Here is a 23,691-nt window from a genome sequence, read left to right as displayed (position 1 = left end):
CTGGACGGCCAGCAAGGCCTCAGTGCCCTGCACAGTTTAAGCTGAGCCAGGTATTCTTCCTGTTTCCTTGCTTGATCTTTGCTTGATCCTCCCTCTTGCCGACGCCCTCACCTGGAGGAGTCAAGCCCAGCACAGATGCCACTGAGACAGGTCAAAGCCAGGGAAAGGTCCTGGGATCAAAACTTGGCTAAGTATGATCCAAACTTCCAAGCAGTCAGAAGTAGAAAGAGCCAGAAGATAAGCCTAACCCATTTTTGAAGGGGTGCCAAAGGTGAAAAGCAGGAAAACCAAAATTACTCATCAAGTCTAAAGGGGGAGCACAGAGCCAGAAGCTGAGAAGAGAAGAGGAGTCAAGCAAGTCAGTGCCAGGTAAAAACAGAAATAGAGAGTTGAAAAAAAAAAAAACAAAGCAAAGTGAAATGAAGGGTCCAAGACAATAATTGGGAGCATTCCTTGGGGTTTGATAATGGATTTTATGGGTTAGCTTAAGTTAAAAGCAAAAGATGTGAGCGGGTACCTTCCTTCCTTCTGACATTATCTCCCACCTTGTCAACAGTCCATTGTTACCAAGGCATTAACAACACTTACCAAACAAAGTCTAGAAGCCCTTTGAGCAGTCTTGCTAAGAGCCATCTTTGTCTAGACTGATTTGGCCTTGAGGATGACCACATCTCCTCAGGACAGTTCTCCCTGGATTCCTCCGTTGGTTATTTTGGGAAATGACGCACTTGGACAAATGGTCTACCTAAATGAATGGTTCAGGTCTGAGCAGCATGAGACACTGGCAGATAGGAATGCCTCCCTTAGCAGCAGGAAATTCAGCACTTACCATGTCCCATGCGGCATGCTCTCCCAGAATACTTTTAATATGATATCCCAGTGTATTTAACATTTTAAAATTACTCCATTTGGTTAAAATCAGTTAGATTTTTTTGAGGATCTTGGTCTTTCTCCAGCCCAGTTTAAACCATAATTTCCTGAAGACTAGGATTATCTCGCCATGTTCTTTTTCACGTCCCCGTCGTTTCTAGTCAAGCCGCAAAACGTGAAGTCTGCACTGTGGGTTCATAGCACCTCAGAGATCATCTCGATTCTCCCCATCCCACGGTGGGAAATTGACCTCAGTGAACGTGGAGTAGAGTGTTTAGTATCAGCCTTAAAATAAGTGTTTTCTTTTTTATTGTCTTTTCTTCCTGTCTGCTTTTCAGAGTAGAAGCAACAGTAATTTAAACTTTTCTACTATGTGACCTACACTCCACAGGTACCTTATAATAGCTGAGCCAGGGCTTAACAAAGGAATTGGGTGTGTGTGGTATTTGTGTGAGCATGTGCTTGTGTGTGTGTGTGTGTCACAATCTGATTGCCGATGTGGGATGGGAGATGGGAAAGAATGTTAGGCACTTGTGTATTTATATCAAAGAGATGGTAGGACCCACAAAAAAGAATTCTTTTTTTGTCATGTTAATGTTATATTTTGGGGGGAGGTTTTGGGGGAGGAAGATTTGCTTCTAAGGGGTGGACTCATATCTCTGTGTGGGGAGGCTCAGTTATAACGACAACTGAAGTCTCTCCTGGCGTTGGGATATTTCATTCTCGTAGGGAGAAATGCAATGCTCATCCCTCCTCCCTCACACCCCCCACCACTTCCTTGGTGCCCTTCCAAGGTAGGGCCCTTGGTGCTGGCTGCTCAGTCCTCCCCCAGGGGTGGCTTTCCAAGGCCAAGAGGGCCAGAGAGGGCTGCTGCCAGAGATGCTTCTGTTCTGGCTCCTTCTCACTCCCCTTCCTGTCTGCTGGGCCTTTTGGTGGCAGCACCTAGTCCTGACGGGGTTAGAGTACCACCCTGGAGCGGATGGTGTGTGCACCAGCAAGCATCCAGTCAATTCATGAGTTATCCTCTGCGTGAGCTGGGCTGTGATGTGCCGTTATCTTCCTGCTCCCATTGTACACTTCACACACCAGCTTTCTCTCCAGACAGTTGTTTGATCACTAACTACTTCGAATATCATGACCATAGGCTCGTTTATTTTTTTCCGTTTTAAAGGATGGTGCTGGTGTGCACAGGGAGCAGCCACGTCAATTTACACATTTGCCAAGGTATCCGATTGTGAGCTGCCTATCAAGGTGCTGACTTTAATAAAAGCTTATTACCATGAGCATTATTTAGCATTTATGTGGCTCCTCACAATTGTTTACCCATTATTTCTCAGCGCTCCCCTGTCCAGGTGATCAGTGTTAGCAACCCGCATTGTAGAGGCAATAAATCCGGGGTCCTGGAGAGGTTTTAGTAATATCCCCAAAAGGACACAAAGTGAATAACCACAGAACAGTGACTTCCTGGAAACCCTTGAAACTGGCCTGGACCCCTCTCCCTCTAGCATACTTGGCGAGTTCACTCATTCCATCATCTGGTTTGCAGACCTGCACAGGGTGGGCTCTTCTCGCAGATTGCAGCCCAGATACCCTGAGGCCTTCCCTGGTGACCTTATCTACAACAGGATCCCCTCCCCAAGGCTCTATCACATTCCTGTGTTTATGGACTCCACAGAGCTTAGTGCCACCTGAAGTTATCTCGTTTATGTGAAGTTGTGTGTCTTTGTGTTTGTTGTCTGTCTGCACCATTCAGGAAGGTCATCACTATGAAAATAGCAGTCTTGCCTGGGTTGTTCATGCTGTGTCCATCCTCTTTGTTGAAAGCACCTGTCATTACAGTAGGCACTCAATAATGCTTGTTGAGAGAATGACAAAGACAGACCCTGTAAATACTGTTACTCACACGTCATTTTCTTTGCCTTTTCATCTCTTTCTGGATTTTCTGGCCATAGTCACACATACTGTCAGTTATTCTCAATTACGCTGGAGCTAATGATCCAGGCTGTGGATGGCCCAGGTCCTTGGCTTCCTTCCCTCTCTGGCTTCCTCTCCTCTGGAGATTCCTCCAGATCTTTCGGTCTTTTCTGGCCTTAGTTGAGAGGGGTCGAGAGGAGAGTAGGGCAATGAAAGTCCTATTAGACAATTTTGCAAGTTCTAATAGCTTTTGACAGGTACAAAGTTGAAATTATTGATCTGAAGATTTATTTTTTACCTTATTTGTCGATTTAAAAAAATGCGTCTGTTTTATATATGCAGTACAGTGAAAAGTGCTTTGAAGAAGTGAAAAGCACTGGATAAATGTAAGAGAGAATTATATATGCATGTAGTCCCATTAACCTTGGTAATTGAGACTTGGTTGTAGATTTAAAATATAATTAGTTTTGATAGAACAGTAGCTCACACTTTTCTAATGGGTAGAGCCAGACGAGGCTTAGAAAACGTACCTTTGGTAGATTTTATTTTTGAGCCATCAAATCAAGACAAAGCTTACAATCCCTTCAGAGGCTAAAAGGGTGGCAGTAGTTGTGATTTCTCATCAACAAGTAAGAATAGGCAAATGGTCTTAAATGATTGAGTTTTCTTGCTTCAAATTTCAGGACAATGAGAATACAGTTTCCTCCGAAAAAATCTTAGGCTGATCTTGGAAGAAAGACCCCCTGGATCATCTAAAAATAAAGTTTTCTATTTAAAGGTTGGTTTTAATGTTCATTATAGCCCTATGTGCTACCAGAAAATGGTTTGCCTTTTTGTTTTAAACATAAGGAATCAATGTAACGCCTTATACCTGATAACCTGTGCTGTTGTATTTGGTCCTCCCTACAACTCTGTCCATAGATATTATTGTTGCCACTTTATAGATGAAAAAACGGAAGCAAAACCATTAAGTGCCTTCCCCAAGGTCTTAAAAGAAGTCACCAAGAAGGTGGTGTGGCTCAAGTCTCCTGACTCCAGTTTACTATTCCCCACAATAATGTTGGAAAACCACATTGGAATGGGAAGACTCATTCCAAGTACTGCTGTCACACCAGCAAGCTTCAAAGGTCAGGCAGATATTTTACTTTACGGTTAAATTGGCCACGTTTGCTCAGTGTGTACTATATCCCAGGCCCTGTGCTTTGCCCTGGGAGGATTCAGAGAAAGTAAAAGACGGATTAGACTTTCCTGGCTCTTACAAGCTGGTGGGAATGGGAGACACATACATACAAACGTGGAAGGGCAAGGGGGACAGTGCACTAAGAGAGATACACAGCTCTGTGGGAGCAGGGGAGGAGCAGTCTCTGAACACGTTCCAGGAAAGGGGTCACCTTCCATGCCAAGATGAACTTTGCATGAATAAAGATTTAAGTGAGGACAGATTGAGAAGAGTGAAGAGGGGAATGGGGTGTCGACCAAATTTCATCCACCTGCAATTTTACCTACTCAAATTTTATCTACCACGGCAAGAAGTTAGTGTCTAATATTTTAAAATTACTTTTAAATACAAGTATTTGCGTATTAGTTATATAAATAGAGGTAAACACCAGAACAACTGTGATAGAAACGGCTCAAGTGGTTTCCATGGGGAATGGAACTGGGGGGATAGGAAGGATTGGGGTTGTGAGGTGGGGGAGGGCCTGCCGTGGTTCTTTATAAAGCCTTCAGTACTATTTGGTTTTAAATGCACAGGTATGGATTCCTTAGATAAATATTAATTTTTAAGTGAGCCTTAAAGAATGAGTAAGGTTTCTCCAAGGAGAGGGAGGAGGTGGGTATTTATAGCAGAGGACCCAACATTAACAGAGAGAGGCGGCAGGAGAGCAGAGGGAAGAGCAGGTGACCCATTAGGATGACTGTGGAACACACCTCCCTGCGTGGGGACACCTGAGCTGGTGCTTGATTGCAGAAGGCCTTGGATAGAAGGGCGCGCACAGAGACACACACACACACACACACACACACACACACACACACACACACTCATGTGGTTGTCGGCAGGAAAGCAATAAAGGGTATTGGGCAAAGGGGTGATATGCTCAGAACTGAGCTTTACGTACAGCAGTGGTTCTCACCTTGGAGATTACCTTGCTTGTTAAAATTGCTGGGCCCCACATCAAAGTTTCTTCTTGAGTAGGTCCAGAGTGAGGCCCGAGAATCTGCATTTCTAATAAGTTCCCAGGCAATGCTAATGCTGCTGGTCTGGGAACCACAATTTGAGAAGCAATAATAGAGTAATCTAGCAACGAGGAGAAGTCGAGACTAGAGTAGTGGGAGAATGAAGGTCAAGGGACTGTTCCACTAGGACAGAGCAGAAGGAAGGGGGCCCTGATGGGGAGTGACGGTGAGAAAGTCCAGAACAGCAATCAAGAGAACAGACTGACTGCTTCAAAGGATAGAGGACCATTGGGCCATGTTCTGGGTCACACCAAATCACAAATCACTGTTAAATCTCCAGTGCTTGGGCCAAGTATGCCAAGAAGCACCTGAAATTCATTTTTAAAGCAGCAATCCTGTCTAGAAATTAAGCTGTGAGTTTTGCCTTACTTTCCCTTTCTTCCCCATCTCTAACCTCATTCTAGTGCAATTTAGGTTACAAAAGCATCTTCCAGGGAGAGCATTCATATCTGCACGTGGTCAGAAAGTGTATCTGTCTGTATATATAAAATCGTATTAAAGCTGGTTTCCTTATTATTTCATTTTAGAACATCCCTGTAGCTAAATGGTGTTCAAAGTAAACATGGAGAACAGAAAGCATCCATCTCTACCTAGTGGGGCAAAAAATGACTGAATTCCCATACCATATAAATACCCCATGAAAAGACAGAGGAATCCTTGATCCACCCAACATTCACTGAGTATCTGCCTCGTGGCAAGCACTGTGGATGTGCTTGGATACAAAGATAAATAAAACGTGGGCTCCACTCCCAGCAGTTCAACATCTAGCAGTCTTTGTCCCATGCTCTTAAATCTTGCTAAGGATTGGGTTTTGTTTGTAATAGAAATTCTGAAGCAGGGACAGAAGAAGTTATCTTTTCTAAATTGCCCACCTCTGTTGTCTAATTATTCCACTGAGGAAAACACTTGGTCCTGGGTTACTTCGCTGAGCTCAGATATGTTTTGCTGACACACAGAGTCTGGGCAGCATCCAGTCCCCCGTTTACTCCCTGGTCTTTAAGTCTAGTAAGTATTTTATCATTTACACCTTTCGATGTCCAAAGAGAGTGCCGCTCAGAGTTTAACACATGTAATTTCCTTTACTACCTCCCCAAATAACGGGGTCATTTCAGGACCAGGACAGTTTGGCACTGGGACGTGTTTCCCAGAAGTACTAATAGTTCGAGAGAGAAGCAAGTGTCTTCACAGCTGCAGGTCTGGGTGCCGAACTTTCTACTGTCGGTGAGAATCATGTCCCAGTGAAAATGTAGAAGTGAACCAACCCTCAAAGGGATAAGGTGACAGGGAGTGGTGTTTACTTGAGTCAGGGAGTAACTGAAAATGACTTCTGCAGCTGGAATAAAACAAAGGGTTGAAGGTCAACTTCCTCTTTGATTTTGGCTAGTCAGCAGTTCAAGCAGCCTTTTCAAATGTTTCGTGTCTGCTGACTTGTCCAACTCTATAAAAGACCCCACATCTTGCACCAACCTGTACCTCTTGGGCACTGGAGCGAAACAAAAGGAAAAATGTTCCATCTTATTAGAATTAATGAAGTCATGCCACTCACATCTGTCCACGTTACTCCACTTTGGTCACCACCATTGTGGTCCATGCTGACATCATTTCTCTCGTAGATTACCGCAGTGGCCTTCTCACTGGTCTCTCACATCCTGTTTACCCCATCCAAAGCATTCTTCACATTAAATCACTGTAATTCATTAATTCACAGTATTAATTCACAGTAATCTTTTGGAAACTCAAATAATACAACTAAAATCTGAATACCCTACACATATAAATAAATCCTAACTTAAAAATTTCCCCTGGCTCCCCATTGCTCCAAAGACTTAACTAGTTCATTTGGCCCAGAGAACTCTGCTTAATCGGTGCCTCCCACGCTTTTCCCTCTTCTTGCTGCATCACGTTCCTCCCTCCTCACTCTCCCTGCTCTCATCACCCAGATTCCTCTGCCTGGAACACTTCTCCCTCCCTGCTTTGCCAAGTTGTCTCCTACTCACCTTTTACCTCTTAAGCCTTATCAGCTCCTGAGGGGTGGGTGAGGAAGACCCTCTTCTCCTTGGTTAGGCCAAATCCCCATGTTTTAAACTCCCTTGGCACCGACAACCAGCTCATGAACCCTTCATAGAATGTAACATGGGACATTTACACAATCTCGTATGATTAATTTCTGCCTGATCTCCCCTCTAGACTGTAAGATCCATGAAGGCAGAGACTCTACCTTTTTGCTTACCATTGTATTCTAGACCCTGGCATAGTGTCTGGCACATGTTAGGTACTAAATAAATTCATTCTGAAGGAAGGAAGAATGAATGAGTGGTAAATTGATACTTCTAAAATAATAAAGAGGCCTAGCATTTTAAATGAGTGATAATAATGGGGTAGCACATATTAAACTTCTAGTGTTAGGTAAACACTGTTCAAAACTCTTTACTCATTCATTCCAGTTCCGAGGACCAACCCTATGAGTACACATCAGTATCTGCACATAATAGATGAGATCTGAGACTCAGGCTACTTGTGCAAGGCCAGGCAGCCAGTGTAAGGTGAAGCCTTAACAGTTGTCAATATTGTTACTCTATTTATTACTATTCTCACCTTGGTGGAGTTCCTAAGAGTGCCATCGTCAAAGGGGGTGGTGTTGGGCAGGCACAGCCCGCCCCCAGGCCTCTGAGCGCCTTCTCAGGCTGGGCCTGGAGTGAGAGTTTGGGGGCCCAGGGGCTGTGAGGGCCTGCCCACCGTAATGGAAATGGCAGATGGAGGAAAGGATCCTTCAGGCTGGGCAGTGGGGAAGGTCACTCAGGCATCCAGAAACCTTCCTCAGAACCTGTCTTTGAATTAAATCTCAACTCATATCTTCCAGAAGCCTGAGGTGAGATGTCTGGCCGTGTTGCTAGTGCCGTCACCCTCAAGAAGCCAAACAGGCTCTTGGAGTCTCTCAGGCCCTGCCCCCGGATGTGGCCCCGCCCCAGAGCATGCTGGGCAGGACCTCCCCATAGATCCCTCCCATTGCCAATGTATTCCTCCAGAGGATTCTGAGCTCTGCTTGGTGTTTCCAGCTGTGATGAGGTAAATGTAGTCTTGGTCCTCTGGAAAAGTAGATAATTAAGGCAGATAGTCCACACATGTGAAAGTGTTGTGACTTGGAAAGGGCGGGCAGATCCCAGGTTGGGAGGATTAAGGAAAGCATTGAGGGAAACCTTTCAGTATGGTGGGAAGGAAGGAGGAAAGAAGAGATGGAGGATCTCGTTTTGGTTTTGGTTTTGTTTTGTGTTGAAGTGTTTATGAAGAAAAGTTCCCATCTGATGACTTCTCTGTTTCCCTCTGGTGGTCCAGCACATATGATCAATGAGCGAGGAGTGTGGACAAGATGTAGGAAATGTTTTGAGAACTTAGGCAAGCGAGTTGACTGAGAAAACAATCACAGAAGCTCCCCCGAGACAGGGCCTCTGTTTGTTGCCTCTCCTGGGTGTCCCAGGTGCTTGGAAGAGCGTCTGGCACATGGTAACACAGGAGGAATGACTGGATTCTGAGGCAGTGGTGGAGCTGAGCAACAAATGTAGAACAGAAGTTTATGGGGCACAAACACACTTGTGTGATTTTATCCAAGAGGAAGCAGGCCCTTATTTGAAGGCAGTTCTAAAACAGGCAGAGTTGGATTTTGCTAGACAGGACGAATGAAAGAAGGGGGTAGGCTGTTTAGAGCAGAGCAGTATATTTAGGTTTAGGATTAAGTCATGCCCCATGAAGTTTTCCTTGGAGAGGGAGGAAATGAAGACAAAGGTTGTCAGGTGAGCAGGGGCAAGTATAGAGTGGCTTGTAGTTCCTGAATAGGTTGAGGCATTAGCATGCTGAGGGCATAAGCTGAGAGGATAAAGGGAGGAATGTCAGACGGTATTTTTTCAGAACACACAAGTGTTGCTGGTGATAAGTTCTAGGATATGGCCATAACTGAACTGGAATGAAGGTAAAGGACTCTAAGATGAGAAGGAGCAGACAGTGAGAGATGAGATCATTGGATGGTCTATCTGCATGGATGTTGGGGCCTCTGATTGATTCCTTCCACTTTGAGTTCCTTTCCTGTCCTCCACAGAATTGGCATTTCCTCTAACTCTAACCTTCAGTCCATGGCATGACTCTGGACAAGAAGGCAGAAATGGGGTGGTGAGAGAGAGGGCTGAAGTAGACATCCATTTTGTTTTTGTTTTTATTTTGACACTCAGAATTCACTCACCTTCTAAAAATAGTCCTTCTTTTGCCCTCTGGGGATCTAACCCCGTTGTCAGTTTCAGTCCATGTCAAGTGGAGTTGTTTATCACTAACGCTCTTACTTTAAAGGAGGGCATTGAAGTCAGGCTTGGCCAAAAAGATTGGTCCATGCTTTTGGCAACAGTGATTGGTCAGGGATGGGCATGTGACCCAACAGGAGACAATAAGGCACAGTGGGACTTTTGAAGGGACTAGTGGGAGAAACAACCCATTTTTCGCTGCGCTTTTAGTTTGGAAGATGTAGCTACGAATTTGCCAGACAGACTTACAAGGTAGCCAGTCCAGAGTCTAGAGCAGAGAAATGGATAGAAACTGAAACTTGATGACATCAGCTGAGCCCCAATATGAATCCTCCTGCGTGAGGGCAGCCTGACTCCCAGAACTTTTTCAGGTGCCTGAGTCAACAGATCCTGTTTTTAAAGTCAGTTGAATTGCACTTGCCATCATTTACATCCAAAGAATCCCTCACAGCGTAAGGGGGCTCTCCATCCCTGGCTCCCTCTTCTGTGCTAGCACTCTGAATATATATTACCTTCTCTGTCCTTCAGGTCGTGCCCTTCTATAAAAGAGGGTAAAGAAACCTACTTCAAAGCATTGTAAAGTTTAAATGGGATAATATACATAAAAAGCATAAATTTGTTTCACAACATTGAAGTACAATAAGCAGTACTTAATTTTTCTAAATTAAATTAAATCTGGCTCAAAGACCCCATTTTAAAGGGTAGGAAGATATACAAAAGTAGTCATTAATGGGAACTTTTTGCCTATTTAGTTAAGTATTCACCATCAAATATGTAGGTAAGAGCCTGTGATCTTGAGTCCACCTTGGTTGCCCCTGGGATTTTCATTGCCCAAGCCCTTCAGGCCCATTGAAAGGCCAGTGGCTGCACAGCCTCTGTGCTAAGTGTGAGCAATGCCGTGTCTTGCGACAGCTCTCAAGATGATGGGGCTTGATGATTAGTCATCTCAGCATCATCACTTCATCCCTTAAAACATTGTGCTGTCTCCTAGAGGACTTCCACACAGAACCCGTCCACCTAAGGGACTCGTCTCTACATCCTGATTCTCAGGGTCTTGGAGCCACTGCTACCTTTAGGCAACTCTCCTTCTCTCACCCCAGCACTTGTGTCAACCCCTATCTCCTCTCTCCTTGGAGCAGCCAGCTAAAGTCTCCTCCCACATGAGGGTCTGGACAGGACTGTACAACAGGTATTTCACAACTTCTGTTTGGGTTCGGGAAACATGAAAGCCATTAATAACTCCTGAACCCAGAAGCCCAGAACTTCCTGTAAGACAAATGAGGAAAGGTAACTTTTATTCCTTCTGGAGTCCCCTCAGGTGGAGGGTAGAAACAGCATTATCCTGCTTCAAATGAAGGTTGCCTCAAGCTGGGCAAGAATCCCTGCAAAGGAAAATTACCTACTCTTGTCAGCCCAACCCCCTCCCACAGTGAAGCATTGCTAAACTTGCATAATACTCAGTTCCTTCTCTACCTCCTGGCCCCCACAGAAGGAAGGAACAGACCCCGAGTCTCCTGGGAGAGATAGGGAGGCAGCCTCCACAAATCTCTGAGCTTCCACTTGGCCTCCCTAAGGAAGACCAAACGTGTCCTTGTGACCCCAGGAAAATAACCTAAATTAGGCTCTGATCCAGGGCCAATGGAAGTTCCAGAGGAAAGGCCTCAAGAGGAGCCCCGGGTCTAGCCCCATGGCCAAGTGGTTAAGTTCGCACGCTCCGCATTGGCGGCCCAGGGTTTCACTGGTTCGGATCCTGGGTGTGGCCGTGGCACCACTCGTCAGGCCACATTGAGGCGGCATCCCACATGCCACAACTAGAGGGACCCACAACTGAAATATACAACTACGTACTGAGGGGATTTGGGGAGAAAAAAGAAGAAGAAGATTGGCAACAGTTGTTAGCTCAGGTGCCAATCTTTAAAAAAAAAAAAAAGAGAGAGAGAAGAGCCCCTTCTCATAGCCTGGGCCCCTTCGTTGTGGCTGCAGATTCGGGCACAGTTCTGAGTGTTAATCCATGTGAAGGCTGCCTCAAGAAAGCTGATTGCCTTAGGCAGCACCTGGTACCAGAGAAATTCACAGTGCCTGAAGCTGAGATCTGGGGTTCCCATACCCAAGCCACATCAAGGTACCAGTCAATTCATGCATTTTATTCGCCCTGACATTAGGTTTGGAGTGTGGGCTTGAGGGTATAAAAATTCAGGTAACCCATTCCCATCACATTCTATGTCACTGAAAATTCTTCAGGCGCCACAGAATATCATGTAAATGAGACCCCCACCCACGCCCCCCAAGCTGCACAGCACTGATCTCTGGGTATAAGCAGCAAGCCCATGAAATCTGTTTCTAGAGAAATTCCTCCTCATCTCTCCAGTCACTGTTCAGCTAATACGTTTTCCTTCTTTTGGTAAGAGTCCTGCTTTCCCATTGGAACTGGAATCTGGGAAAAAGGAAAACAGTACTAGAAGCAGAACAAGAGTGTGGGATCACTCCTGGGTGGTAGTGTCACCTCATTTGGACAGTTCACCGCCTAGATGTGCTGAGTGTGCAAATTCTGTCTCGTTGCCTCATCCAGTGTTTCTCTGAATGGAAGCAAATATCTGGGCACCAGGTATGACTTGTCTTGTGACCCCAGCCAGTAAGTCAGCCCTTTTGAGCCACCACCTCTCCCTTGGTTAGAAGCTCTTTGGCAATGGGTTCATGGAAAACATCCCAGAATGGGAGCTACATGCTGAATTCCCTAGTACTGGCTTTGCCATCGATTGTGTGATCCATTCTCTGATGTTCAAGCTGTGAGAAGCAAATTTGAAATGATGGATGTGCTATATTAAACATACCAATAAGAGCAGAAGTTAAACCTTGCAAGCTGTAGGGTTTGCTTCCTCTATAAGCCTGGCTATCTCTATGGGAACTGAAGGTTGCTTCTTTAGGCCTGTAGTCGGGGAGCTAGAGCAGAGTGGAGATACGGTGGCAGAGCGAGGATGAGCCTTCTTGCACCTAATTTTTCCTCCCCTCTAAGTCTGAATACTGGCAGTGGTGATGCAGGTGGTTCTAAGGGCTCCTTTCACTTTACCGTTCATGATGACCCCACACCGCCTTTACCTCCATGCCACCTTTCCCTCCTTCTTTGGATGCTTCAATCTCTTTGATGTTTTTCTTACCAGACGTTACTCCGCTCAGCCATTCAACAGCTTTAACTTTGATGACGTGGATATGGATGAGCACAAGGATGCACTTGGTCCCTTTGGTCACTTTTGCTTCAGTGAACTCAGCGGGATGTCCAAGAAGAAACCCTTGTGTTAGGAAGAGTTCTAAGAAGGTTCCAAAGATCCCTTCTTTTGCTAGTCACACCCTTGTATAAACTGCTCCCCTTGAGTGTAAGCTGGACCTCGTGATTTGCTTCTGACTAATAGAATAAGGGAATGGTGATGGGATATCATTTCCCTCATTAGTTTACAAGATTGTGACTTCTGTCTTGCTAGCAGACTCTCTCCTGGCTTTGATGAAGCAAGCTGCCATGTTGGAGAGGCCTACATGACAAGGAACTGAAGGTTGCCTCCGGCCAACTCCAGCCAACAGCCATCCAGGAATTGAGGCTCTCAGTCCAACAGGCCTTGAGGAACTGCATCCAGCCGGCAGCTATAGAAGTGAGCAAAGAAGTGTGTATTTCCCCAGTCAAGCCTTCAGATGAGACCCCAGCCCCAGCTGACACCTTAATTGCAGCCTTGTGAGAGACCTTGGAGCAGAGAACCCAGGTAGGCCTTGCCTAGATCCCTCACCCACAGAAACTATGAATTAATAAATACTTGGTTTTTTTAGCCACTAACTTTTGGGGTATTTGTTATATAGTAACTAACACACCCCTAAATTACTGTAACCTTGGTGTAAGATGTAGCATGGCTGGGAAGGCAGGCACCAAATGAGAGGACAACCTCCTTGACAACATTCCTGGAGACACTGTCTTCAATCTCGAAGACTATCCCAAGTTCTCTTAGCTGCAGTGGTATCATTGTGCTCCCCCCAGCCCTGATTAGTCTCCAGGAGGTGAGGCCTAGGTAAGGTAGTGCTGGGTGGAGTGGATGGCCAGGATGTGGGGTGTTAATCTGTCTGGAAGGGACATTTTGAGCTCAAAGTGACCCTCAGGGACCATGAGGAGTGATGATGAGGTCATTCTTCCCCTCCTCATTTTTTCTTTCCTTTTCCACTCACTCCACCATTCCTTTTTCCCTACTTGTTGTCTCCTTTTGCCCCAAATTCTGGGTGGCTGCCCGACGACCATTCCTACAAATGATAGCCAGGTGATCTCTTGGTCTTGCAATAATTCTACCAAGCTGGGCATCCTGAGGAAGTTTCCCTCGGGAGCGGCTCTTCCCGTTCCTTGAGGTGTCCTCACATGCAGGGAGACCTCATTGTTGAGCTCAGAATGTGCCTCCCAGACAGATTACCACCCCACATATAACAGATTCTTTGGCGGGACCCACCCAGTTCCTGGACCCTGCCCTGGCCACTCCAGTGTCCACAATCGCAAAACCCACCCATACGCACATCTGCACTGACTGCTCACCTGTGAGATACTCAGGAATCAGCAACTTTTTCTAAATGAAGGTAAGTTACCGTTTTCAGGAAAAGATTCATATCTCTGGTCCTTTTCAGAGCTGCAAGGTCTCTCCTCCCGTCTCCTCCAGGAAGGGTAGAGGAAGGGCAAGGGTGAACTGCCCCCCATTTTCGTTAGGGTCAGCTGAGGCGTGGGGACGCGGCCCACCACCCAGACCTCCTGAGGGAGAGAAAGGCTCTTAGGAGCAGGTGACATTCATTCCTCACCAAGAGATCCAAGAGCAACATTTCCCCCTGCCACTCACCTCAGGGCCTAAACACCCCCACACTTCCAATTCCAAAACTTTCTGAGGCAACAAGGGGAAATTCTGGCTGTATCCTTCCAGAGGAACGCATCCCACCCTGCAGCTGTGTATAGTTCAGGATAGTGAGGGAGCAGATGGAAAGACAAGTTGAGCCAAGTTCTGGACTTGAAGGGTTTTTCTCATTTTGAAAACGCCCGGAAGTTTTTAGAGTAAACTTTTTGTACTTTTTATGAAAAAGTAAAGTGTTTTAAGTACAGGACATCTGAGTAAGGTCAAATACAGGACCCAAGATAAAACTGAGAAAGCCACTGTCAGGCCCCCTACAAGGGACTGGTCATCTTGCAGAAACCAAATGAGGAAATCAGTCAGAGCTGACTTCCCTCCTTCCTTTCCCTGAGCATAAGCGCTGGGAACCCCAAACCCACTCCCCCAAAGCACCACACAGAGAACACTACTCTCTCTTGGCAGAAACATTTATTGAGGACGATCAGTATCCTTGGTTGTGCTAACCATGGTTCTCATCAGAGGATGTGTTCTCGTGAAAACGGCAATGCTTTCTCCACAAGGACTGAATGATTTCTTTGGGGACATTTTTCCTCCCTGGAAGTGTTGGAGAAGCATTTCCTGTTTGAATAGAAGAGTCAGATCTCTGAACACAGTGCTTTCATTAGAGGTGAGGGTGGCCGGAGGGACGTGGGATACATCATGCATGCAGGTGGGTCTTGGATGGGGCACAGACTCCCTTTAGGGTGGGGAAGGGGGTTGACTCTGGCATAAATGCTGGTCCTTGAAGGCCACAACTTTCCAGGGCTGTCTGATCCTGTCTCTTTTCTGTCTAACCCTTGTACGAAAACTCTTGTCAGGAGGGACAGCATCTTGGCTGCAGGATGTGGTCCTTGCCCATTCCCCTGGCTGTGGGTCAGAGAGAGCCCCATAGTTGGAGGGATGTCCCTCGTCAGGCTCTACCTGGGCCTGCAGTTCCCCCTTATGCTGACTTAACTCTGCAGCCTCAGGTTCGTATCTCCATGCCAGTTTCTCCTCTAGGATCTTCCCGATGGCTGCCATGAGCTCATGAGCTTCAGGAGGCCCACAGCTCACGAGAGCTGCACTTTGAGCTGGGTCTCGGAGCGGTGCAAAGGTTGACGTGAACTTGGCTTTTTGCTGGGGACTTTCCTGCCCTGTGATTTTTTTCTTGGAATTAATCCACTGAAAAAACTGCCTCATTTTTTTTCTGAAGTAACTTTTGGGAGGAAACTGTTCATTCTGTGACAGATACAGGGAAGCACCCTCTAATTCTCTGTCCTCAATAGAGTGGCTCTTCTTTCTGGCTTTAGACGTCCCAACTCCTGAATCCTCGCTTCCACATTCTCCTGCTCTGGAGTCCAGAGGTCTCACTGTCTTTGCAGCTGGTGGGAAATTCCTATCCTGGCATTTCCATGAGACATGCTTAGAGGCCCAGGGTTCCCGCCAATCCCCATTGTCCTCCAAGTGGACTTGCAGCACCTGGGAAGCTCCCATGTCCCCACTGGAGACGCTCTGGGACTGAGTCAGTGAGGAGTCAGAAGGCAAGCTATCTGAAGTAAGGGATATGTCAGCGGGAGAGCCTTTAGGCTGGCTATGTTCCTTGCTCTTCAATTGAAACTTCAACTCGGTAAGGAGCTGTTTTTTAATGTCTGATGGCTTGGAATCTTGGGGAACTGGTATTTTTGGTGAGGGACATTCACTGGTCAGGGTAGTTTCTACTTTGCTCACATTGATATTTACCATTTGGGAGCTTCCCAACTTGTTGGTTGTCAAGATGTCACAAGATTGTGATGTAAGAACGCACAGCTCCTCAGCCTTGAATATCTCCCCGAAGTTCATGGTGAACGTGGAAAAATGTTTTCAATTCTTCTCCACCATCTTTTGGCCCTGAATCATGTCCTCTCTATCACTGGAACTCACATTCTCATCCCTTGGCACATGTCCAGCCCCAGCTTGCCTTGTGGGCACCTCTCGGCTGCATCTGTTATTGTCTAGTGCAGTCTTACTCTGACTCACTTTGTCTATAAAGCTGTGTGTGAGGATCTCTGAAGTCTGTCTGCCATGCTCGATTGCCTGGATGTCCTTGGCAAGCTCCTGGTCGATATCAGAGTGGGATGGTTTTACGGCCCCCTGTCCTTCGTTGCCCACAGGTGAGGTAGCAGGGAGTGGAAGATCCAGGATGGGGACTGAATTCGTTGTTTTCACCTTATTTCCCTGAAAACTTTTAGAGCTTTCCTCAAGGGGCTTGGAAACCTCAGCTTTGGAATCCACCCCAGAAATATAGGTGGCTGAGAGAAAGTCAAATTGGGGAAGAGGCCATGTTTTGGCTTCTCTCGACTTATAGGATTTTATGGATTCAAGAACTTTGAGGGGTAGGCCCCACCTCTGACTCACGCGAAACCTTATAATATGGGCTTCTAGCACCTGTCGGGTGTTGGGATCCAGAAAAGAAAGCTCTGGAGTGGTCATCTGGGGGTGGACCCCACCTACTGTTATGTTTTTCAAATTTCTGTTTTCCATATTCTTCTGGGAACTCCCAGAAGGAGGGGATGGGTTGCCCTCAGCCAGCCAAAAATGACACACCCCGAGGGGGATCCTCCCCGCAGTGATCTGCCAAAACTTCTGGCTTAGATGTAATCTAAGAATGGTTTTCACTTCATTCTGGTCTGTGTCCTTCCTTGAGACATTTAAGAGTTGATTCCCTGAGTAATTCCTTGAGTGACACACACAGCTACTTTTTGTCTCTGAGGCAGCCCTCAGACTCTTTAGTAGGTAGCATTCTGAGACCCTTGGAGGACTATCTTCTGGGGTCTTCTCTAGGATATATCCAAGATTCCTCTTCATGTCCTGCCTTAGTTGAAACTTTGTTGAGATCATCTCATGGAAGCTTCCTGGGAAACTCAATTCAGTCTCTGCTAGATCCTTGCTACTCTGGCCCTGAAGCTGACGGAGCTGTGAGTGAGCATGTCTGCCTTTTTGCTGAGATGTTTCTGTGCATTTACACAGAGACTCTAGATTCCTACTGGCATGGAGGCAGCAGTGTGAGAATAGCCTCCTTGGAATGTGGAGCTCCATTTTATCCTGGGGTTCACGGGTGATATGAAAATGGCCAGGAAGGACAGAGACTGGTACATAGGCATGGGAGGACTGGCTGACCAAAGGAGGGGTGAGAGCTTGAGGACAAGTGGCTTCTTGAGATTTTTGGAATGCAGGGACTAAACCCCATAGACTTTCTTGTTGCTTCTGCAACATGTGCCATTTCAGGTGTTGATTTTCAGTTGAGATATGAGAGTCTGACTCAATCTGGGATCTATGGAAAGACACTCCATGGTCCCTAATCTGGGATGGAGAAGAAGATGGTAGGATTGAGAGTGGGGATTGAAGGTGGGCATGGGGCTGGACCTGAGTGAAGTGTGGGTGCTGGGATTGGGGGTTGATTTGAGAGAAGGGTTGTGGATGTACATCCGGGAGGGGAGGAGGGTGAGAATGGGGAAGTGGTGGAGATTCTTGATTCCTCATCTTGACTGCAGAAGCATTACAGATTCCATTGAATAAGACAAAATGAGACCCTAGTGGGGCACTACTACTAGAAACCAGGAGAGTGGCCACCGGGGACTCACTGTGCAGAGAGGGAACAGCCCAAAAGAGCTGGGTATATTTCTGCAAGTTTTCTCCCAAAGTCTTGACATACAGTAGCTGTTGACGAATGCTCAGCTGCTCTGGTTTGCCTGTGATGTCCCAGCCAGTTTTGGGGGCTGTGGTGTCTTGTACGTCAAGTGGCTGCAATGAATTCCCTGAAGACATCCGTTGGTTTTCTGAGCACATTTGTTTTGAAAATAGTCCTTCCTCCTTTTCTTTCTTCTCTAAAATCTGGAAATCCATTCTCTTTTTTATTTGTCTTGCCAAGAATGCCTGGCCGTTAAGGCCAAGGAAAGAATGGCTGCTGGCCTCCATGTGATTGGTAGCAGAGTCTCCCCAGAGACAGGTCTCTCACAGACGGAGGGAAACTTGCTCTCGTTGAAAATCACAGTGTGATAATGTGGGGAGGAACATGTTCTTGGCAGGAGCCTGACAACAAGAGAATTCTGAAATTGACAGACTTGAATGGTCAATGCCTCTGACTGTTGGGACATAAGTGGACAACCCACCAGGGCTATCTGGAGATGAGTTCTCTGGAGCAGACTTCAATAAGATGGAAACCAATTTAGATTGAGTCACAGTTAAAGGGTGGTCTTTCGGTAGTGAGACAGACAGTCTTGGTGGTGCATGATGACAAGCTAGTGAATCATTGGGATTCATTATCTGGGACAGATTTGGTAAGGCGTTAATATCTTGGGAAAGGGTGCGGTCAAGAGAGAAGATCGTATTCAGAGACAGAGTGGCCTCTGGTTGGAGAATAGGACCCGTTGCCTGGGTGTCATGTGGTGGGAGAGGGGGAAGGGCAAGGGGTTGGGGTGGGGAATGGTCTGCTGGGAATTTGGACTCCAAGGGAGGAAAAGGCTCTGGTGGCATAGACTGACCCGGTGGTGAGGGTGAAAGAAAGTCAGCTAAGGGTGTCGTTGGGTTAGGTGAGAGAGCGGAGGGGGGCGGTGGGGAAGGGTCAGGTGGAGGGGATGGTGTTAGGTCTCCTGGAGGGACTTCTGAGAAGGCAGAGGACAGAGTGAAGGATGACTCAGTCCCAGGAGCTGTGGAAGCCAGAGAGGACACAGAGGCAGTATCATCTTCCAGGCCCTCCAGGAACAGCAACCGATTGACCTCCACGGTTGTGCTATTACACACCTCACAGGAACGGTCTGGACATAGCAGTTGACGAAAGCAGATGGTATCGCGATGCTGGCCCCGGGGACTGAAGGAGACAGGATGTACATAGCTGCAGCCAGGACCAGAACAAATATATGGGGCCCTGGCAGGTCTGACAGAGGTAGGGGCACCCATTGCATACTGTCCTTTCACATCCCCCCACTTCCTTGAGCTCACAATCTATGTTGTTTCCTTCTCCCCAAGACTTTCACAATCTGGATTTCAAAATCTGAGGATTTTCCCTCCCTTATCAATCTCACGTTTCACTGAGGCCCTAGAAATTCTTAGACCCTGCTAAGAAGCGGAATACAGGAAAGAAGGATTGTGTTTAGTCACCTTTGCAGCAGAGAAAGCACCTTCCTTGCCTTCTCTGCTTCGCTCTGGTAAGCTCTACCACCTGGGAAAACAGGAAAGTGATGAAGACAGAAGCAAAGAGATCTTTTAGGAGGCAGAGTAGAATGTCCTTTATGGTACCCTTGGTAGATTGGACTTGGAGAGCTCCAAGAATTAGGATTCAAGATCGCACGGTTAATGATAATAATAAAGCTCACGTATGTATGTTGCTTTATCATTCACAAAGAGCTTTCATTCATATATGTATGTCATCCCATGTGAGGCTCAAAAACACCATGTGAGGAACATAGGTCACTGGTTACTTCAAGGAAGAATCTGATCATCCAGGAAGTCAAAGTACTTTCACAAGGTCAGGAGACAGAAGTTCTGACTCTTTACATCTCATATGGTCACTTATTGGGCAACGCCCATTGCCCAGGTCCATCACTGCTTCATGCCCAGATGTGGGCAGAGCAGGAATCTGAGAAATGTTTCAGGTTCTGACTGCTTTCCCATGAGCCTCTCCTCTGAGGGCTCTGTTTTCTGAGAGGGACTGTATCTAGCGACTGACATCCTCAGAGACCATGGACCTGGGACCTCATGGAGAGGACAGGATGGGTCACCCTTGGAGAGCTCAGGTGGGATAGGTGGAACCTTACCACTTGGTGTTCCACCTTTTCTTCTCCTCTTGGCTCTGCCCTGACGCTGAGAACAAAAAGAAAAGAATGAGGATCGAGGACTTAGTTGGCTTGCTCCTCTCTCTAGGAAACTCAGATATTCATCCAAGATTACTGTCACTCTCTATTTTTATTACTAGCACTTTGTGTTTTTCCCTTTCTGAATTTCTAAAGGTGATAAGATACTTTCAATTTTTCCTTCTTTGAAAAACTCGAAGGAGGATTTTTGGCTAGAGTCCACACTTGATCTTCTCAGTCAGAAGTCCTCTGCTCAAGGAGGGCATAGACTCTGAGGCCCACAGTCACATCTGTGCTTCCTCAGATAGGCCCCTGTATCCTGGGACAGAGCTCTTGCTCCAGCATCTGCTCAGAGACTCAGCTCTGTTCTCCTGATCTGCCCAACATGAAGGAAGGCTTGGCAAGTGGCGCCTGACATGGCAAGATGACTCATGATCAAGTGCTGGGAACGGTGTTCTCCTACACAGATCTGAAACGCTAAATAACTGAATCAAGGACTACAGAATCACTGTTTGGGATTTTATTTGGGAACCTACCAGCACACCCAGATAGTCTGTGAGCTTTAAATGGAATCCTTAGTCCTCCCTGAAGCCCTAGTTCTGCCTGTTCTCTTCCCCTAAGAGAGCAATGGTCTGTTCTCTCCTCAGACTTCCCATTTTAGGTGTCTCTCTGGCCCAGCCAAACTCATTTAAAAATGTGAGAAAGGGAACGGGAAAATAAAGAATTATTCTTTGAGGAGTGACTTTTGGTTCCAGCTCCAACACTTAAAGAGCTTGGGAGTCTTTACTATGGTCTTTAGGAGAAGCAAAAGCTGAGCAAACTGAAAATCAATGGCTTTTCTTGAAGTCACCAGAGAACTGAGGTTGCAGGGCAAACTACTACCCAGAATCTTCAGAGAGGGTGAATGCAGAGAATCACGGTTAAGATCAGCTTACCTGGACAGAAGCCACTAGAGCCATAAACTGGTAGAAACACGTAAAAGACAATGACAAATTGCTGAGGATGCATGTGGGCTAGCATGAAAGTGAGAAACTCCTGGAGGACCGTTTAAGGGGAGGCCCCAGCTACTCGTGAGTTTTACTTCCAGGAACCCTACTAAGTTCTCACAGTGAAGAACCATGAAGAAACTCTGATGTTTCTGGCACGGGAGGGTGGGGGAGAAAGGTTACCATTTTGAAAGGATTTTGAAATATCCCCTGAGTGTGCTCCATAATAGAAGCCTCCCTAGCAGGGGAAAAGACTACCAAGCCTTATCCCACGTGGGTGAAGGGCAGTTACCCAACTGCAGCCCCCTGTAGCCTTCCCGTCTCATCTAAAGAGTTCAAAGAAAAGAAAAAAAAAGCTTAGAAACACTTGTGAACGTCACAACCCAGGGACACAGGCCCACTAACAGATTTAATTATATCCCCTCCCTTAACACCTTTCCACCACGTCCCCAGGGCTGCAGTATAGTGATGGGATCATAGCTGAAAGAGTTGCAAGGCATAGGCTCTGTTTAAGGAGTAGATTTAGGGGAACCTAAAGACGCAAGAAACACAAAAACAAGGACACTAGAGGAAATGGAAGCCTCTGACATGCACAGCTACGGTAAATATTAAACACAGCCCAACACCTAGCCAGATGAGCATAAAACTTCACACTAAAGGTTTATTTATTTCAGTTCCTATTTCCTAATACAGCATGTCTGGCTTTCAACCAAAAATTACAAGGCATGCTAAAAGGCAAGAAAAAACAGTCTAAACAGACAAAGCAAGCATCAGATCCACATTCACATTGACACAGGTTTTGAAATTATCACACATAGAATCCAAAATAACCATGATTAGTATGTTAAGGGCTCTGATGGAAAAAATAGACGGCACACAAGAACAGATGAGGAATGCCAACAGACAGAGGGAAATTCTAAGAAAGAATCAAAAGGGAATGTTAGAAACCAAAAACACTACAAGAAATAGAGAAGGCCTGTGATTGGCTCATCTGTAGATTGCATACGGCCAAGGAAGGAATATGTGAGTTTGAATATATGTCAATAGAAACTTTGCAAACTGAAATGCACAGAGAAAAAGAAAAAAAGTTTTAAAGCCCAGAATATCCAAGAACTGAGAGACAGTTTCAAAATATGTAGCATGTGTAATTGGCATACCAGAAGAAGAAAAGAGAAAGAACAGAGTAGAAAAATATTTGAAGTAATGATGGCCAAGGATTTTCCAAAATTAATGACAGGTTAACCATAGATTGTAGAAGCTCAGAAAAGACCCCAACAAGATAAATACTAAAAAAGTCTATTCTTGGACATATCGTCTTCAAACTGTAGGAAACCAAAAGATAAATCTTGAAAGAATCCAGAGGAAAATAAACACCCTACATCTAGAGGAACAAGGATGAGAATTGTGGGATTCTCATCATAAACCATGCAAGCAAGAAGAGAGTAGAGTGAAATATTTAAAGTGTTGAAAGAAGAAAAAACACCACCCACCTAGAATTTTCTATCTAGTGAGATGATCATTCAAAAGTGAAGGAGAAATAAAACCTTTCTCAGACAAACAAAAACTGAGGGAATTCATCAGCAGCAGACCTGCTCTGCAATAAATATTTTTTAAAAGTTCCTCAGGGAGAAGGAAAATGATAACTTGGATCTTCATTAAAAAGAGGAAGAGAAGGAATAAATTAAGGTAAAATGAAACTTTTATTTTTCTTATTCTCAATTGAGCTAATAATAATAGTGACAATGTATTGGGTGATTATAGTATATGGATAGGTGAAAGGAATGAAAACAGTGTTACAGAGGGCTTACATTAGTTATAAACGTATATTACAAACTATACAGCAACCACTGAAATTTTTTTTAAAGAACAATTGATATAGTAAGAGATGAGAGAAAATGGAATCATATAAAATGCTTGTCTAAAACCAGAAAACGCAGAAAAAGAGAAGAAAAAAGAATAGATATAATGAATAGTAAACAGTTATAGACGTTGTAGATATGAGTCCTACCGTATTTTTAAAAAATCACTAAATATAAATGGTGCAAATTCACCAATTAAAAAACAGAGACTGTCAGTGGATATAAAAACAAGACCCAATTAAATGTTGTATACAGAATGCCCACTTTAAAAATAAAGATACAGATAGATTACAAATAAAGACAGAGAAAAATGTACCATGCTGACACTAACCAAAAGAAAACAGGAGTAACTATATTAATTTCAGACAAAGCAGACTTCAGAACAAGGAAAACTCAGGGATAAAGAGGGGTCTTACATAACCACGCTCCAACAAGACACACAGTCCTCAACATGTATACATCGAACAACATAGTCTCAAAATATGAGGCAAAAACTGGCAGAACTGCAAAGAGAAATAGTTGAATCCATTGTTATGTTTGGAGATTTCACCCTCTCTCTCAGAAATGGACAGATTCAGCAGGCAGAAAATCAGTATAGATGCAGTTGACCTGAACAGCACCATCAGTCAACGTGATCTAATTGACATTTTGTAGAGTACTTCATCCGATAATACACATTCTTCTCAAACTCTCATGGAACATTCACCAAGATAGACCACGTTCTTGGCCACAAAACACACTTTAACAAAAATAAATAGAGATTGTACAAAGTACGTTTTCAGACCATAATGGAATTAAACTAGGAATCAATTACAGAAGGATAGCTGGAAATC

At 45.4% G+C, this 23,691-nt stretch overlaps 1 protein-coding gene across 50 annotated transcripts in view; it reads left to right on the top strand.

The window, feature by feature from the left end:
* Positions 1-23,691, top strand: part of LOC138922831 (ral guanine nucleotide dissociation stimulator-like) — a 101,674-nt gene that overhangs the window by 17,573 nt on the left and 60,410 nt on the right. For 7 of the 50 annotated variants that reach the window (XM_070259176.1, XM_070259166.1, XM_070259164.1 and 4 more), the window contains 6 exons: positions 3,468-3,562; positions 7,883-8,088; positions 10,300-10,497; positions 11,715-11,913; positions 12,467-12,679; positions 12,788-13,057. The gene's annotated coding sequence lies outside the window, so the exon portion shown is untranslated. Of the gene's footprint in view, positions 1-3,467; positions 3,563-3,705; positions 4,448-7,882; positions 8,089-10,299; positions 11,431-11,714; positions 11,914-12,466; positions 12,680-12,784; positions 13,058-23,691 lie in introns of those variants that run through there. The other 43 variants (XM_070259183.1, XM_070259177.1, XM_070259167.1 and 40 more) reach the window with 20 other exon arrangements.

The sequence above is a fragment of the Equus caballus genome, unplaced genomic scaffold (assembly GCF_041296265.1).
Source record: "Equus caballus isolate H_3958 breed thoroughbred unplaced genomic scaffold, TB-T2T haplotype1-0000016, whole genome shotgun sequence".
In the NCBI taxonomy this organism is placed as follows: domain Eukaryota; kingdom Metazoa; phylum Chordata; class Mammalia; order Perissodactyla; family Equidae; genus Equus; species Equus caballus.
Note: the sequence above shows the minus strand (reverse complement) of the source record. Positions and strands in the feature narration are given on the sequence as shown.